This window comes from Zingiber officinale, chromosome 9B (assembly GCF_018446385.1).
Source record: "Zingiber officinale cultivar Zhangliang chromosome 9B, Zo_v1.1, whole genome shotgun sequence".
NCBI lineage: Eukaryota > Viridiplantae > Streptophyta > Magnoliopsida > Zingiberales > Zingiberaceae > Zingiber > Zingiber officinale.
In genome coordinates this window covers 62161346-62173213 of record NC_056003.1, presented here as the reverse complement: position 1 = coordinate 62173213, position 11868 = coordinate 62161346, and the positions used below count along the sequence as shown (strand labels likewise).

The window sequence follows — 11868 nt, the reverse complement described above, 5'->3', positions numbered from 1 at the left end:
GAAGACGCAGAGCACTCCACATCAGCAGAGTATACCACCTTCTCAGGCACAGGTATACCATATTCAGAGTCAGCAGTACCCAGCAGTACCTGTGGCTATGCGGTATTCCTCGGCTGTCCCGTCACATCAGATGCATCCGGCACATCAGTATTTTTCGACGCCACCTAGCTCTTGTCCGGTGATCTAGTCTCAGCAGTTAGCTACTACTCCATCAGCAAAGTTTCAGACTGGCACTGAGATGCCGCCGGCATGCACGGAGACAGGACGGGTTTATGCTATTACTCGAGAGGAGGCACAGCGGGCCGAGGGATCGGTCTTTCGGGGTATGATTACTGTTTATTCTTTTCCTGTTGAATTGTTGATAGATACTGGTAGTTCCCATTCTTTTATTTCTCGGGTATTTCTGAGTAAGATTTGTAGATTACCAGTTCGTCGGACTCATATATTAGCGGTATCTTTACCCTCGGGAGAGATACTAAATATCAGTCAGGAGATTAGAGATTGTCCGTTGGATTTCGAGGGTCAGACCCTGGTAGTGGACTTGCAGGTTCTAGATATGCTAGAATTTGACATCATTTTGGGTATGGACTGGTTGGCCAGATATTATGCTACCGTGGATTGTAGCGCGAGAGTGGTTACATTTAGACCTCCGGGTCTACCATCCTGGGTATTCATGGGTACCAAGGATGAGGGGATTTCTGTCATCTCAGCTATGCAAACTCAGAGATTATTGTCTCAAGGATGCCAGGGGTATTTGTTATCTATGATTAAGACTGATCAGGATCATACCCCACCGCTTTCTGACATTCTTATAGTTCGGGAGGAATTACCCGGCTTGCCCCCAAAGAGGCAAGTGGAGTTCACGATTGAGTTGATTCCGGGGACAGCACCGGTATCAAAGGCTCCATATCGCATGGCACCTAAAGAATTGGAGGAGTTAAAAGTACAGTTACAGGAGCTGCTGGATAGAGGGTTTATCCGTCCTAGCGTGTCTCCGTGGGGAGCTCTGGTACTCTTTGTGAAGAAGAAGGACGGATCGATGAGATTATGCATCGACTATCGACAGCTGAATGCAGTGACTATTAAGAATAAATATCCACTGCCACGTATAGAGGATCTGTTTGATCAGCTCAAGAATACTTGTGTGTATTCTAAGATTGATCTGCACTCTGGCTATCATCAGCTCAGTGTGAGAGATTCAGATATACAGAAGACAGCCTTCCGTACTCGATATGAACACTATGAGTTTTGGTAATGCCATTTGGGCTTACCAATGCTCCAGCAGTTTTCATGGATCTGATGAATAGGGTATTTCTTGAGTTCTTGGATCAGTTCGTGATTGTGTTCATCGATGATATTTTGATATATTCTCGATCCGAAGAAGAGCATGGGCGACATCTTCATATAGTATTGGAGACGCTCCAGCGTGAACGTCTCTATGCAAAATTCAGCAAATGTGCATTCTGGTTATCTTCGGTGGGTTTTCTGGGACATATTGTTTCTAGCAGTGGTATAGCCGTGGGCCCACAAAAGATAGAGGTTGTTACTAGTTAGGAGCAGCCAAAGTCTGTACAGGAAATTCGTAGCTTTCTTGGTCTGGCCGGGTATTACCGCAGATTTGTTGAGGGCTTCTCTAGCATAGCTCTGCCGTTGACTCAGTTGACCAGGAAAGGGGTGAAGTTTTGCTGGACAGAGTCTTGCGAGACGAGTTTTCAGGAACTGAAGAGAAGACTCATTTCTGCACCTATATTAGTACTTCCTTCCAGAGATGAGGGCTTCGTACTTTATACAGATGCATCATTACAGGGGTTAGGCGCAGTACTCATGCAGCATGGACGAGTAGTTTCTTATGCCTCACGTCAGTTGAAAGAGCATGAGAAGAATTATCCGGTGCATGACCTGGAGTTAGCAGCGATTATATATGCGCTGAAAATCTGGAGACACCATCTATATGGAGTTACCTTCGAGATATTCATAGACCATAAGAGTCTTAAGTATCTATCTACTCAGAAAGAATTGAACTTAAGACAAAGAATATGGATGGAATTCTTGAAGGACTATGACTGTACGATCAACTACCACCCAGGGAAAGCTAACGTGGTAGCTGATGCGTTGAGTAGGAAATCCCGAGGAGTTCTTGCCTGTCATCGCGTGATGGTTACAGAACTGGTACAGAAATTTTCTGAGTTGGGATTAGTAGAGCAGGGTCAGACTGAGCGGGGTATTCTGTTATCGATGGTTGCTCAGTCACCCATTGTAGAGAAGATTAAAGAAGCTCAGGCTGCCGATCAGCATCTACAGTTTTTGTGTAGCAGAATTTCCCCAGAACAACAGACAGGGTTTTCTTGTGATGGAAATGGAACTCTATACTTCCGGGGGAGATTGTGTGTTCCTGAGCTACCTTCTTTGAGGGAGGACCTACTTAAGGAGGCACACCGATCCAGATTTGCGATTCATCCTGGTGGTACACGTATGTATAGGGATCTGAGACGTTCTTATTGGTGGGTTGGCATGAAGAAAGACATCGCAGATTTCGTTGCACGATGCCTTGTATGTCAGCAAGTGAAGGCTGAACATCAGAGACCCGCTGGTTTACTCCAGAAGATACAGATACCAGAATGGAAATGGGAGCATATCACGATGGATTTCGTCGTGGGTCTACCCAGAACCCGGCGAACACATGATACGATTTGGGTGATCGTTGATCGATTAACCAAGTCTGCTCATTTCCTTCCGATCCGTAGGACGGACTCATTAGATCGATTGGCAGAGTTGTATTGTAGAGAGATTATCAGACTTCACGGTGTACCTCTCAGTATTATTTCGGATAGAGATCCGAGGTTTACCTCACGTTTCTGGCAGAGCTTGCAACAGGCTATGGGTACAGAGTTACGTTTCTGTACGGCTTTCCACCCCCAGACAGACGGTCAGTCAGAGCGCACCATACAGACACTAGAGGATCTATTGAGATCATGTGTCATAGATTTCGGAGGTAGTTGGGAGGATTATTTACATTTAGTAGAATTTGCCTACAACAACAGTTATCATTCAGCGATACAGATGGCACCTTATGAGGCGTTGTATGGCAGAGCATGTAGATCTCCCACCTTATGGATAGAAGTTGGGGAAACACAGATTTTGGGGCCACAGAGTCTTCAGCGTGATGCAGAGATGGTTTGTACCATCAGGCGCAGGAAGTCATAGGCTCAGGATCGACAGAAGAGTTATGCAGATCGGAGACGGAGACCTTTAGAGTTTTCTGTTGGTGATCATGTATTCTTACGAGTATCCCCTACGAAAGGAGTAAAAAGGTTTGGGTTGAAAGGTAAATTGGCACCTCGCTACATTGGACCCTTCCAGATTCTCGAGAGGATAGGTGAGGTGGCGTATCGACTGGCGCTACCACCATCACTTACTAGGGTGCATGAGGTATTCCATGTATCTATGTTGAGGAGATATGTACCGCACCCTTCGCATATTCTCACTGATGTATCAGTTGTACTTCAGCCGGATATATCTTATGAGGAGATTCCAGTTCGGATTTTGGACCGCAAAGAGCGCCGGTTGCGGAACAAGACAATTCGACTGATCAAGGTCGGATGGCAGCATCACTCAGAGGAAGAGGCCACCTGGGAGTTGGAAGATAAGATGCGAGCCAGTTACCCACACCTATTTACTGAAGGTGAGTAAAGTTTATTTCAGTAACTAGAATAAGTTTATCTACTACTTCTTGCTTTTGTTGGTAGTGGTAAATTTGGGGACCAAATTTTTATTAGTGGGGGAGAATGTAATATATGCGAAACTATTTTTAGGGTTATTGCGGAATAACCTTAGGAAAATTTTTAGGAATTTTTAGAAATTTTTTTGGAGTTAAATGGAGTCCATATGACTCATTTTGAGGGATACATCGACGGGGCTAGATAAAGGCAGGTTTAGAATACCCAAATTAAGTGGGAATTGATTAAGGTTAGACTTAGGTTTTAATTAAGCTAACCTAAGGGTTGGATTAACCTAGCTATAAAGCATCGAAGCCTTCCTATTTTCCCCCGACTTCTCCTCTATTCATCCCCTGCTCCACGCGACTTCGGGCTTCACACGACCTAGACCGGCGATTTCTTCTTCCCTCGGTGTCGCCGGCGGGGAGCGGATCTTGGATCATCGAAGGGAAGAAAGGTTAGTAGAGCCGAAACCCTCTTTCTCCCCGATCCCTTTCCTCTTCTCTGAACTCGGTGAACAACGGCGACAGATCTTAATCGGTGGTTTTCGCCAGCTGTCGGGTGGGAATCAAGGGCGTCGACGTTGGATCTGGGCATCAACAGCCGGTTGTGTAAGGTAACGCCCATTGTTTCCTTTCGATTTCCCTGATTTGTTCGTCGGCAAGGGCAGATCATGTCCTAACTTCGATCTTGGAGGTAAGGGTTTGGTTTTGGTTGTGAATTCGAACCTTGATCCTTTTCTAGTGTAGATTCGGGTGGTTTTCTTTGGGAAGCAGAGATCGGTGTCTTGTTTCTGGCCACCACAGCGTGACTAGATCAACTTCTCCACCGGATCTGTGATCGTGCTCTAGCCGTGATCTTGAGGTAAGCGATTTGGTCTTCTTTTGTTTGATCGTGAATTCGAAACCCTAATCTGTCTTTCTGGAAGTGATTCGGGTGATCCTTTTGGGAAGCAGGTGTTGTGTTTAGGTTCTGGCCTCCACAACTCTGTCGGATTATCTTCTTCATTTGATCTGTGGACTCCTCCGGCGATCAAAGAAGAGGTACCGAGACCAGTTTATTGTTGTTGTTAACAAATTGTTTGATGACTTCTTGATGCTCTTTCTTCTTGAACCGGTGGGTGGAGATACAATGTGTAGTTTTGTGGTAGGGAATTGGTACAGTGTTTAATTCATGTGCTCTTGATCGATCAGTAGTTATAGTAGTTGTTATGTAGTGGGTTTTATGTGTTACTTGATCTAGATTAATGTTGGAATCCACCACACTTGTTCTGTTTGGTTGTTAGAGGTCTTGGTGTACAGTTTCACTGGAATTTCTGTGAGTTAATTGGATCTAGAACTTTGTTTAGCAGAAATTGGCAGACAATGTTCTGTCTAATTGCTTATGTGGGTTGTGTTGGTCAAAACTAGTGAGTAGTTAACAGTGAGCTGAGATTTTGGCTTAATCAGGGGTTTGCAAATGTGGATTAACCTAAATATGAAATGAGATCTCCATGATGTTTAGGTTTACTTTGGGTTACGTGATAATGGAAGATTGGAATTATTTAAGGATCTAATAGGAATTTAGTTTTTGGATGGGTTCAGCTAGGTTAAAAGTTTAATCTAGCTTTACTAATGGCAAAAGGGTAGTAATCATAGCTAGCTATTACTTCTTAGTTGGCTATTTATTTGTAGGTAATTCACCTACTTGTAGTGTACACATATTTAGTTACATATTACATGGATTGTATGTGTGACACAGAACCTTGATCTATATGAGCAGCGTGACGTAGGGTGGTTCTGTTGATTGCGGGATATATCGAGGCGGGTATTTCTTCCTTAATTTCTATTTAGTTCTTTGAACTTTAAAAGCATGGTTATATTTGGATAAGTAGGTTGCATTCCTTAAATCAGATTATTTGTTGTTTTCCTGCTTGTCACTTTTGCTTGATCTTTGATATGATCTGGGTTGATTCTTTACAGTCACTATTCTTGTTATCTGTGACTCTATTGTTTATACACATGTAGAGTGTTGTAGGGATGACTGTATTGGATATTTGTGGTCTATATCTGTCTAGGTTGTGATTGGTACGTGTTATGGGTTGTACATGATTAACATTCCATTTACATAGTGGTATGTGTAGTTACGTCTGTTATGGTTATTGGAGGTGTTTATGAGGTTTGAGGTTGTGGCATGGATGATGATTATATATATATATATCATATTCATCATTCATTGCATCTGATGGTCGTTGTCTCCCTTGTGGTTGAGAGAGTCATCAGTTGGTTTGGTTTAGCGCGCACCTTCGGCCACTCATGGGTAGTGGTAGCTGGAGCAGTTGCCGCTTGTCCTGTTGTGCCACCCGGTCACGAGGTTTAGTGAGATCCGGCGTTGTGAGCAGTCAGGGACCCTGATGCTATGTAGTTAAATAGCTACTAGCGGACTGTCCGCCTCGACCACTCTATTGTGGGCTGGAGGGTAGTACAGTCGTCACAGACCCAAGCCTCTCGGCCATACAGAGGTCGTGGTGTCTAGAGAGGTGTCGGGGGTGACCATGGAGCATGCATGCACTTTTGCATATGATGCACGGTGCATCGGTGGGGGTATTTTTGCATACATGCTTACTAGATATTAGTTGCATGTGATTGTGTATTGTTGCATTTGTCTGTGCTATGTATGCTGCATATGGATGCCATGCTGCATACATGTCATTTACTATACATATATTTGCAGTCGTATATGTATTGCATAGGTGTCAGGAGTATGTTGTTGACTCGGTGGGTTTACGGATCATGGTATCAGGGTATTGGTTCTTTCGGGTATGTACATTTACGTTATATGCATTTATTATGTCAGGTATGTTCATTCACGGTTACTTTATCAGATATGGATAGATGAGTTAGATTATGATAGAATATTCTTATTATTTACTTATGGAGACTGTATTCTTTGATTCCTATCTCATTATGTAGACCATGCTTTATCCTGTCTGTACCCGCTGAGTTCCCTGTACTCACTACCCCGTCTATATTATGTTGGTTTCAGGCAGTAGGTAGATGATATGGAGATGCTTGGAGTATGCTGCTGGCCGGTCCCCTTTCCCACGTCATATCCGAGGACCTTTGTCGGTTTTGTCTCTCTTTTCCTACATTTCGTATTTGTTGGATTTGGAGTTGTGGGAGCGAACTATGTTTTTGATATGTGTATTGTGGACTTGTATCTGTGATATGTTTCGTGGACTTTTGTATTTGTGGGTTTCCTCTTCGCCTTTCCGTTGTGTTTTGATATGGCCGTGTGGGCTACGTATTAGTTGCATGATTGGTTTCATTTCTTTTGTCCAGCCGTGTAGGCTGTGAATATTAACTGCGTGGTTGTGTTCTTTTTTTTGCATAAATATTCCAGCCGCATGTGGCTGACGTATTTTTCTTGTATGGATGCTTCAAATTGTCACCGGTACAGAGGAGATGCTGCCGAAATTTTTCGGTACAGTCTCCTTTGGGGGCGTGACATAGACAGTTGGTGAAGGAAATGGATCTATTAAGGTTAAACATGCTTGAACTTTAGGGCTCTGATACCTGACCAAATCAAATTCGATATTTGACTCATGCTTAATTTGACTCATGCTTGGACTTAAGGACCAACTGAATAATTAACCTCAATTTTTAGCAACTCCCTCTTTGTTCTAAATATTCACAAGTTCTTAATTTTACCCCTATTTTCAAAATCAAGTTATTCAAGTTAAGCTAAGTTTTTTTTAAACTTAAGCTATAGTTTCGAAATTCAATGTTTGCAAAAGACCTAGCAACTTTCATTTTTTAAAAAACTTTTTAAGATAAGGCTTCTCACAGAATCATTCGTTACTTAAAAAGTATTATAAAGCATATTTTTACAAACTTTGAAAATTTCTGCTAAGCAAAAGTAGCTTTCAAAATTTTCTTTCAAAAATCATTTAGTTCCAAAACTTCTCTTTTGACTCATATTTTCACTCGCAAATTTGAAAATGAAAAGTAGTTTTGGTATTTCTTTATTCTTTCAAAAAGAAATTAGGTACACTTGTCTTTTCTCCAAAATTCAATGTTTTTAACTAACACAGTTGTAAAAGACTTAGCTAAGTGACTTCAAATCTCTTAGCAAATACTTTAGTCAATTTTGAAGAATATTTTTCAATTGTTTAAAAGGTGTTTTCAACATTAAGCTAAGTCAATCTCCCTTACTTATTTTGTTTCACTTAGCCTAAGATACCTATTTCACTTAGCTAAACGATGAAATCACTTATAAAATGCTAAGTGTTTTTCTCTTTCTCTCTTTAGAAATCTATTGGCTATTTAATTCTCTATCTTTCTAACAAACAATTGTTTTTTGGAAAATCATTGTCTATTCTACCAAAGATAAGTATTCCATTACTTATTTTTGATATATGACAAAGGGGGAGAGTAGCCAATTCAAAAGCCAATTCAAAAGTAGTCAATTCAAAATTAATCGCAAAATATTATTTAAAGGGGGAGTAATACTTAAGGGGGAGCTTTACAAGATCATTTTTGCTCGCCTTAAATTTTTTTTTTCTTTATGCTTGCTTTACTTGCATATCTATTTACTTAACTTTGAATTTGAGTTGCCATAATCAAAAAGGGGGAGATTGTTAGTGCGGGAAGCATCCGACCATCGAACTCGTATTTTGATAATGGCAAAGGATTCAAAGTTAAGATGTTTAGTGATCTAACAAATCTGTTAAGCGTTTCAGGAAAAGACCTAACTTTGGTTAGGCAAGGTAAAAACCCTAGGGGGTGGTAACCCTAGGTCATAGGGGGTGGTAACCCTAGGTCATAGGGGGTGGTAACCCTATGCGAAAAGTCTTAGCAGGTCGAAGGCTTCAGGCAAAAGTCTTAGGGGGTGGTAACCCTAGGTGGAAAGTCCTGGTGTCGCGAACCAGGTGAAAGACTGGACTAGCCGGGAAGCGAATGTCCAGCAGAAAGTCTGAAAGCTTCGAGTGCTGAGGGAAAGTACAGTCGATCTGGAGGATGGCACTGGCAGCAGGTAAATCTCCTGAGTGGAGTAGGTGAGGACGCGTTCCCCGCAGAGGGAACAGAAGGCGTCGGGTCGACCTAGGGTTTCCAGTTGGAAACCCGAAGTCAAACTCGGACAGTTCGAAGGCTGTCAAACTTTCATACTATCACTTATGTGTTATGAGCTAACTTTGTGTTGTAGGGTATTTTTTGGATTAACATATCTTGCAGGGACCAAAGTGTAAAATTAGCCTTGAATGAATAGTACCGAGGTGCCTCCATGGAGCTTGGAGGCGCCTCGGGTGCAAAACCTGAACTGGCTGCGAAGCAAACTTGGAGGCGCCTTGAAGGAAGTGTCACGCCCCGGAGGAGTCCCTGTCCGAAGAAATTTCGGCAGCATCTCCCCAGTACGGCGGATAATCTGAAACTTTCTACAATCACTATATACCTCAGCCACATGCGGCTGGAATAATAACAATAATAAAACAATCACCACGCAGTTAATAGTAAACAAATAGAACAGTAATACGATGACTCGAAAACAACCCTACTCAACTACACTCGTAAAGCTCAATTCCGATTTTTCCTACTCCACTACACTCATAAAACACAAATCCGACAAAATCACCTCTTCTGCCGTCCAGGCAGGTATATCGTAAAACATATCCAAATAATACCAAAATCCATCAACGATAAGAATCCATACAAGATCCATAAGTAAAACATTACAAGACCAAAACATAGTCTGATAGAGAAAACTAAAATAACGACTCGTGATCAGCAGAGGACTAGCACTACGTGCAATGGGGACTAGCGACTGGAACGGCCTCCTGACAGCATCAACCTGAAAATAACAACGGAGGCGGGGGTGAGTCCAACGCTCAATGGGTAACAACTGATATGCATAATAAAGTAAATAATAGACAACACTAATCATGCGTACAGTCTCCTGAATACGAGAAGAAAAAATGCAACTGAAACAAAAACAGGAGAAAAAGTGCACTAACCAGGACCAAGGTATAAAGGTAACATGGTCGTCAAACCGAGGGTGTCATAATCCTGTATGCATGTCAATCATATGCATCCAAATAAATGCAGCAAGTAAATGCAGCAAACACAAACAATAAATGCATCATGCATATGATGTCAATGACATGGTCACCCCTGACGCCAGTCAGCCATCTCACACATAATGGTGAGTCCGAGTGGGTAGAGCTGTGACAACCGTGCACTCTGACATCACTGCCGCTGATGAGTGACCGAGTGGACGGGATGCTTCGGAGTATACACATACTCCTACCCCGAAATAATAAATGGGGGAGCGCAATGCTCTCATCTCCCGGTACACGATGACGGGGAGGACTCTCTGCCGGCTACGACACTGAGTTACACTACCCATGAGCGGACCAACGGAGCCAAACAAAGTCCAACTGCTTGCCGGCTACAACGCTGCTACACTAAACCAATGGAGCCAAACAAAGCTGAACTGTCTGCCGGCTACCACGCTGAGTCACCAGACCAACGGAGCCAAACAGCAGAACTGCCACACACCTGTCTGATATACCACTAACCCATGAGTGGTGGTGTGTACAGATACATGTAACTGGCGATGCGCTCAACAATAATGGAGCAGACAATCGCACAGCATGAAATCATGCAAGATGATGCATGACACTAAACATGGAAATATCATGAATAGCATAGCAAGATCCATACATAAATAAAAGGTGTACCACAAGTCAATGTATCAGATGGAAGGAACACAAATAGATAGGTATCAAATAAACCCTAGGTCCTGAACATAATGTATCATATGGTTGTGTCACTACCTATAAAGCAGGTATGATCCGGTAAATAATAACATGCAGTGCATAACGAGTAAACAAGTAAACATGTAATAGATCATGTAGTGACCAACCGAAACAAATGGAAAACACAATCATGCTATATGTTAAACACATTATTATGCATATCAAAAGACATAAGTCAAAGTACCCGCCTCCAATAGAAAGGTCTAATCCGAAATAGATCCCTCGTCGAGACACCGTCTCGAATCAAAGTCCTGTAGATAATGTGACATACAATTTAGCTAATTTTATAAACAACAACTAGCTAAATCCCACCCAACTTAATTAGGAAAACCCCTAATCGATATGATTAATCTCAATTATGTCCTTCTCAAGATTAGATTTATACATAAATAATCTCTAATCCAAAAATAAAATCACAACAGATTTCCAATCCAATTTGGAGAATGATCCATCCATCACAACCAAGAAATCAGATCTCCCCTAATTATATAATATGTACAACTCTCCCAAATCTGTAATCAAATAACCAATCTACTACCAAATGGGACAAACACTCAATTAATCAACCACTGATCAGATCCTATCTCAATATAATCTATTATATATCAATTAATCCTCAATTAGCACATCCACGATCAATCACCACTAAACCAATTAAATGTATAAATGAATTTAACTCCAAAACTTACCCAAATTTAGATGTTCCTTTGTAGGCTCACAACCGAAGAAAACCTAACTTTGGTAAACAATGGCTGGAGCTAGGAGAAAATGCTGCCTGAAAGACTGTAATAGAATCATCAATGGTTGGCCAAATAACTCCACAAACATCCCTAACAGAATAATAGAATTCAAATCTCTATAAACCTAAACTAAATCTGAATGTCTCAACTGCTGAACCACTGCTAGAGAAAAAGATAATCAAGCTATCCCTGGAATCATGAGCAAAGCAGAAGGTAGGGTGACACCGGCGATATAGGGAAACGTGGTGCTGTCCCAAACTAGGGTAGATGCTCCTGTGGGAGGAGAAAGCGTGGGACTTCCCTGGTCCAAGATCTGATAATGAGGAGGTGTTGGACTGATCGGCTGGGCGTGGCTCTGCCGAAAGGCTGATGGCTACGGCGACACAACGGCGACGTCTGAGAGATTGCGATGGTGCGACGGTAGAGGTCTAAGGCACGACACAAGGAAGGAAGTTCGGGTGGCTCACGAGAAGCTCTCGGCATCGGCAGATGGGGAAATCGACAGTGATGACCTAGCCTCACGCGAAAGGAGTGGCGGTGCCAAGGCGAGCGGCGATCGGCAAATCAAGGCGGCGTGACGCTCCATTGAGTGGGTGAGGGCAGAGTGACTGACGACGTT

General features: G+C 42.4%; 1 long non-coding RNA gene across 1 annotated transcript; it reads left to right on the top strand.

Annotated features, from left to right (window-relative positions):
- The first annotated feature begins 4055 nt into the window (after positions 1-4055).
- LOC122025530 lies at positions 4056-6965 on the top strand. The gene is made up of 5 exons (XR_006123747.1): positions 4056-4173; positions 4247-4332; positions 4466-4580; positions 4673-4759; positions 6741-6965. It is a non-coding gene; the product is annotated as an uncharacterized LOC122025530 (long non-coding RNA).
- The last annotated feature ends 4903 nt before the right edge of the window (positions 6966-11868 follow it).